At 43.8% G+C, this 6,000-nt stretch overlaps 1 protein-coding gene across 2 annotated transcripts in view; it reads right to left on the minus strand.

Annotated features, from left to right (window-relative positions):
• LOC138491514 (kyphoscoliosis peptidase-like) overlaps positions 1-5,756 on the minus strand; it is a 336,578-nt gene extending 330,822 nt beyond the window's left edge. The window contains exon 1 of one of the 2 annotated variants that reach the window (XM_069618052.1): positions 5,517-5,756. The gene's annotated coding sequence lies outside the window, so the exon portion shown is untranslated. The remainder of the gene's footprint in view (positions 1-5,516) is intronic. The other variant, XM_069618051.1, reaches the window with a different exon arrangement.
• Positions 5,757-6,000: the final 244 nt, after the last annotated feature.

Below are 6,000 nucleotides of genomic sequence, written 5' to 3' on the forward strand. Positions count from 1 at the left end.
TACCTTCTCTCCGGTCATCGATTGGCAGGAGCCGCATTCAACGACTTCATGCTCTTCGTCGAGTCACCAAAGAAAAATCCTGTGCAGACCAGAGATCGACATCTTCAAGGCAAAGTCTGCACATCTCTTAAAGCCTATTTTGGGGTAGACATTTGAAAAATAACAAAAAAGTAATATGACATTAGTCTAAGAGAATTGCTGAGGTGAGTCTAACGTTCCAAGTGTGTGCTGTACATGCAGAAAACAGAACTGAGGCAAAGGGCACGTTGCTTGTTATTTATAAGTCATATCCGGATGCAGGAATAGTAACCGTTGAGGGACATCGACTCAATGCCACACAGCATCCTCTGCTGTCACATTTTATTTTTGGGGCTATGAAGCCGGATACAAATATATCTAAGATGAGGAAGCTGTGGGAGGGCACAATCCATTACAAATGTGAATTTTGGCTTGTAAGCCAACACTAGCGGGATAGAAAGCCACTCCGATTCTCACTAGAAGACTTTTCTAATTGGCAAAGCTAATCATTGTAATTTGGTAATTTGTAATATTAGCATATTCTTCTGGAACCAACCTTAAATTATTGTTTCCGCCTACTTAAATTGCTCTGTAATATAACCTGAATCTCTTTATAAATAAACATTTATCGGATGCAGTTCAGGTCATGATAACAACATTAATTTACTCCTTTATAGTTAGGAACATTAAATTCAAGATCAGGATACTATAAACCACAGGAAACTATGGAAAAGATATCAATGTGTATTTAATGCCCAATTAAAGGTTAGTTAATGCATTGGTATGACCAATACTTTTTTAACTGCAGAATTATAGATCATGCATAAACAAGTAGCTTCATATTATTCCGCTTGATGAGCTACATCAAGTAGCAAAACATGGGTAGAGAATGAGGATAAGCGAATGATGGCGAAGGTGAGATGAAATAATAATTTTTCCATAAAGTGAATTTTACTTATACACACCATATCTTGGGGTTGAGCAAGAAGGAGAATGATGAGAAAGATGAGATGAGAAGGATCTTTTTAAAACGCTCATCTTCCATCAAATGTAGATACAACTGAAGAGTAATAAAGTGGACAGTAAATCTGTATTTATAAAATTCAAAATGTGTTTGTGGGTTTGTATGTTCTTCATAAAATTCCACACCGTTCCACCAATCTGCACCACATTTTGCACAGTTACAAGTACCCGTTAGGACCCTCTGGACAACACTGGATACATTACATCTAGACAACCCACCCTGTTACCCGGATCTCAACCATGGCACACATGAGATAGTTCCATGGAAGTGGCAGAACATCAAGGTGGTCGTAGATGGACTGGGCAGAGCTCATTGCAAGCATCTGGATGCGAGAAACAATACTGAAGGTCCTTTCTGGGCCTCAAAAACCACATTTCAAAGTCCTATGATGCATCATTCTCGGATATTTGCACTGCAACACACTGCACCGCGCGAGGATGTTTTTTTTTCTTTTGGGTTTGTATGTTTCCCATACAATTCCGCGCTGTTCCACCAATCGGCACCAAATGTTGAACAGTTACCTGTAAGGACCCTCCAGACACTACTGGCTGCCATACATGTGGATCCCCACCCCATTCCCTGTATTTCAGCGTCTGCGGACTTCAGATGGTTGCCTGGAAGTGGTAGAACATCTAGGCGGTTGTAGAAGGACTGGACAGAGATCATTGCAAGCACCTGGATGCGAGAAACAAAACTCAAGGTCCTTAGTGGACCTCGAAAACCACATTTCAAAGCCCTAGGACGCACTGTTTCTAAGACATTTGCACCGCAATGCACTGCACCGTTCCAGGGTGAGGCAGGAGGTAGGGAGAGTGCACAGAAGGTCCCAGTATGCAGCAGCACGCCAACTCCCGCCTCCCCTCCACGTCTGCTCTGGGGTATGTCAGCCAGCCACATGTGCCCATTCCCAGTGCAGTTTACTTCAGAGTGCACAGCACATCAAGCGATAAGTGACCGGGACAGCGACCCACAGGGTCACTGATTTTCAACAATGGATGAGTGTCATGTCTGTCTACAGAACCCGTGCGGAGTACGGGTACTTTCTGCTAATATATGTATAAAAGAAAAATACATATTTATATGCATACAACATATCAAGTACAGCCGTACGTTTCAATTAACATTGATGACATACTGAATAATCCTAATAGTATTATTCCAAAACTACATGATTAAAATTATGTTGTACATTTCAAGAGATGCGTAATAATTTTTCATAGATCGTGAACGTCAACACATATTCCAAGAGTTTTCGCTGGAGTCACAACCGCTATATTTCTTCCATGAGTAGCCGTTCCATACTTTTCTCTATCGAAGGGGCATTCTCAGAGTTTCTGTGGCAATGCAATTGAACATTAGATGTCGAAGGGTCTCGATTGCTACCAGAAAGGAACAGGAATGGCAAACCTGTTTTCCTAAAGAAATACCATTACGAGTACCCTGAAAAGATGCACCAATACCACCTCGAGCCAGGGAGCTACCACCGAGATAGGAGTTGGCTACGGTGGGACAACCACCAACCACTACTTTGGATACAGCTGTTATGACAATTCTACAAGTGCAAGTTTTGATGACTTCTAGAGGCCAAAAATAGATGCTCTTGATGCTAAAAAGTGGAGCTATCCCACTGCAAGCTGGATCAACTCTGTGACTGAGTAACGCAAGAGGAGCAGTGCTGGTGAGCGGCAGAAGACACAATACAGACTCTTGGAATAACGGCCGCATACCTCAAGCAAAAATAATGACTTCGAGAATCGGTCTCAGTGCAAGACCATTTCTATTCTTAGCATTCCCAAGACAACTCTGAATGGCCTCATGGAAACTTTTTCTGGAGCAGATACTTCCCTTACAACTTGGTAAACCAGTCTTCGACAGCATTTTCATTCCCTAGCTTTGCCATGGCAGGCATCAGGTGTACATTACTTCCACACTTGCCACAATATACATTCTACTCTTCGGTTCACTACTCTTTTCCTTGGATCGATGTGTGGTTGTCCTCCAGACGCATTCTGGCATCCTCCACGGAGTGGGAGATCCTCGCTTATGTGCAACTAATTATTCCCCCCTTTGACTCTTTGTTTCCCTTTGCTGTCTCTGCACATGTGCTTCTTGCGGTTCAAGCTTGATGCACTAACCTACACGATGTTCAGTTAAACAGCAGAGATATGCCCTTTCAATATTTGCCTAGCAATGGCTAAATCAAGGAGAGCGAGTGCCCTTAATTTGCCATATTGATTAACCTCCTCAGCTGTACTGTGGTCTCCTGTATAGACTATCTGGTTTAAACATGTCATGCTTGTTCTAATGCTTGTGGCCTCTACTTAACCGCTTTGCTCACACTCCAATACTGCTACACCCGATGCCTGCTCCAGAAGGCAGTTTGATGAAATGAATACGATTTCTACCAAAGAATTATGTTGAGTACTCCCAGGGGTTCCATGTGATATTTTTGCCGCAAAAATATCGCGATGAAAAAATATCGCCTTATTTTTGCGGCGAAAATAACACATGGACCCTGCGGGGGACACCCCCGCAACCCTCGCATCATTTTTCTATGTGCAGGGGACACCCCCGCAATCCCTGCACCTAATATTTCCGCCACCAAAAATATCGCCTATGGGTGTTCCTGACGACCATATGTTGGGCGATATTTTTGCTGGCGAAAATATTACCAGATACCCTCCCAGGCTGCCTAAATACATAATACACAATCTAGAATCACTGCCTCTGTGGTACAATCAGCATCTGCTCTCTGTCGCTGTGGGAGTCTGTGTCTGTATGAGGGGTACATCTCAGTGGATCACCTTATAGGCTTGGTGCGCAGTATGGATAACATGACATGCAGTTGCAAAGCCCGCGCCAACATTGTGTTGCCGGGAGATTGAGACACATAATTAGAAAGTCAGCATCTTCTCCCACCGCTGTCTCCAATCTGATCCTTACCTCTAACCTATTCCTGACTCCTATTCCAGGTTTCCATTCAACCCACCTCCGGCTTCCAATCACCTCTATATGACAGTCTGTATCTCACCTCCTCTGACCTCTATCACTTTTAGAGATCTGCTCACCTTAACTTCTGTTCTCTAGTCTCCATCCCTCCCAGCTCTACCTTTTGTTCTCTTCCTTTCCTTTGTACTCACTTTCCATCTTACCTCTTCTTCACCTCCCTGTGTGGTTCATTTGTCCCCACCAGGGTCCCTATGACTTCCAACTCAACAATTCCATCCTTATTGCCTGTCCTATGCACGCTGTATCACTCCCATTGCCTGTTAACCCTTCCTTGTCCGATTGGTTGTGCATCTCTCCTATTCTCCAGTCCCCTCCACTTATTTATGTCACCCTCTGCTGCTCTTTACCCATTCCCCTACCTTGCTCTCACTGTCTCTTGCTCGCTCTTATCTTCACTGTACTCTGTGTCCCATTCTATTTGCTTTCATACTTTCTCTCTATAGAGCGTCTTCCTTTGTATGTATCCCACTCTCTCTCTTACAATAATGTTGTACTGAAAGCTTGCCATACGCAATGGCTTTAGTTTCTTCTTTCCATTTGCTTTTCAGTTGAGTTTTCTATTTATTTGCAAACGTCTTAACCATTTGTTCTATTTATTTGTGCAATTCTTGTTTGCCACCTATCCTTTTCTGTTGTACAGCTTCTTTCTTGTACCATTTCTTTTTTATGCTTTCTTCCGTTTCTGAGCCATATCTTTCCTCTGTCTTTACATCTTTTCCCTCTTATTATCTTTCTTGACCCGTGTACTTTGCCCATTTAATTTCCTTTTTTTCTGCCAATGCTTCTGTCTTACTTTGCCTCTCACTCTCTAATTTACTTCATGTTACTTTTTCTTTATTTTATTTTATTTTCCCTTCCCCCTCTCTCTCTCTCTGCACTGGACGGATAGCTCACAGGTTGGCACTTGTCAGTGACATAAGCAAACAAATTTGAATACCAGCAAGGGCGACTCAGCCCTTTATCGGTCCTTGGTGGGTAAATGGACAATTAAAACGCGTGGTAACTATCATTACAACGCTTGGAAGTCTCTGGAATGTAGCATGAAGCGCTATATAAAACCGGATATTGATATCGTGAGTGTGCTCTTCTCTTAGCTGCTCTACTCACCACTAATCGGCTGCTGCAGGCAGCCCCTCCCCGCGTTATTCATGACTGTCGGCTTGGAGGCCAGCAAAGCTGATATGATGGTTGTGGAGACGATAAAGGTTCACAGAGACTAAAGGGTTAAATCCTAGGAGTGGGAGGGGAGACAAAGCATCCGCGAGCAATCAATTACTGCAACAATGACAGCTATCGAATTATTCTCTCTTGAAAGACACATTTTGCTCAATATTTTCACTGGTGGAAGTGTTTCCTAAATTTGTGAAAGTAAGAACATGTCCAAAGCTAACTGGACTCTTAAAATCTTAAAAGAGTATAGCTTGAATACGTTTGAATGGGCAAAGAGACTTCAGCGTTTTCCTACCTTTGTTCTGTGTTGAGCTGGCGTTAAAGCTGTGCCCTGCCCACTGCAGCTATGCCGGCGTGGAACACTGCAAACAGCGGGGCATGCGAGCCGCCTACCCACCGCAGCTGAGCCGTCCTGGACCTCGGCACTCACGGCTGGCACAGACATGCAATTGTTGCCGAGCTCCTGTCGCGACAGGTGTCCTTCGTTCCTTCCCTTTTCTAAGGTTTAACTGTTACTTCCTTGTTGCTAAGATGCAAAGTGTAGCCGTAAGGAAGTGCAGGCCACCTGCTATTACTGGAAAGCTGATACTAGGTCCGATTGGGAGCACATCTAGGCGTGGTGATTTAACTTTTTACAATGGCAATAACTGAAGTGGCTGTGCATTGTTAGTGTGGGTGAACGTGTCCCATGCACAGAGGAACAGAGGTTGCCACGCCCACTGGATTAGTGTGCACCCATTTGTAGAGGGTGCAACCAGTGAAATGGGGCAAGCAGGTTG

This window comes from Ambystoma mexicanum, chromosome 10, assembly GCF_040938575.1.
Source record: "Ambystoma mexicanum isolate Mex_15411 chromosome 10, UKY_AmexF1_1, whole genome shotgun sequence".
Lineage (NCBI taxonomy): Eukaryota > Metazoa > Chordata > Amphibia > Caudata > Ambystomatidae > Ambystoma > Ambystoma mexicanum.